Here is a 1,136-nt window from a genome sequence, read left to right as displayed (position 1 = left end):
TCACCCACCACTCGGGAGGCCTACATACCCTCCCCCACTACCCCCCACCCCGTGAGGCCTAACCACCCTCACTCACCCAATACCCAGCCAGGAGGCCTACCCACATACCCTTGGGGCCAATACCCCCTTCCCCCACCCACAGTACCCACAATAAAAACAATACACAGCCCCACAATAAACATCATTATATTTATTAAATACATAACCCACCCCCTGTGCCCCCCCATAAATACATGATTTATTATTTTACATACAGGGATAATACCCCAGGCCCATGGGAGTCCCCGGTGGGCCTGACGGGTCACCTCACAGACCTACTGTAGCCCAGCACGTGGTTTCAAACAGGGTCTGGAGGGCTGCGGGTGGTTCCCGCCAGGCGCCATGGTCCACCAGGTGGTCTCCGCGGGTCACCGTGGGCCACAATGGGGTCCCCACGGGTAGGCCCGCGGCTGTCTGGTTGGCCCCGGGTCAGACCCACAGGTGTCTGAGGGGCCTCGGGTGCTTCACACGAGGGTCTGGGCGCCTCGGGTGGTCCCTACAGGTCCGTGGTGCCCCCACTGTCCTGTAAGTAGGGTTTCAATTTTACCCCTCTGGACTTAAGTGCTTATCCTCCGGAACCCAGTATTTCTATGTTAATAAATAGCTTTTTGTTAGGATTATAGCCTTGCTAGTGTCTGTCTGTTATTGTGTCCAGTCAAGTCAAGAACTGGTCCATGACCAACCGTTCCACGATGTGGCTTGCTGAGTTGATCTCGGGTTGTAGCCACTTCCGAGCGAGGTGGATGAGGTCATACATCTGGCTTCAGGTGGCTTTATCCATCGTGAAGGACCATGCGTGGAACCTTTGGGCATGAACAGCCGTGGTTACGCCGAGGCGGGCGAGGATCTCGAACTTCAATTTTGCATAGACGTTAGCTTCGGCTGGCTCTAGATCAAAGTAAGCTTTCTGGGGTTCGCCGCTTAGGAAGGGTGCAATTAGACTGGCCCACTCAGCTTCTGGCCATCCATCTCTCTGTGCCGTGCGTTCAAACGTGAGAAGATAGGTTTCCACATCATCCGAGGGCCCCATCTTCTGAAGGTAGTGGCTTGCCCTGATCATTTTCGGGACTGGGGCTGCCTCTGCCAGTGGAAGGTTA

The sequence above is a fragment of the Ascaphus truei genome, chromosome 6 (genome assembly GCF_040206685.1).
Source record: "Ascaphus truei isolate aAscTru1 chromosome 6, aAscTru1.hap1, whole genome shotgun sequence".
Taxonomy (NCBI): Eukaryota; Metazoa; Chordata; class Amphibia; order Anura; family Ascaphidae; genus Ascaphus; species Ascaphus truei.
The sequence above is the reverse complement of the archived record's forward strand: the minus strand, read 5'-3'. Positions refer to the sequence as shown.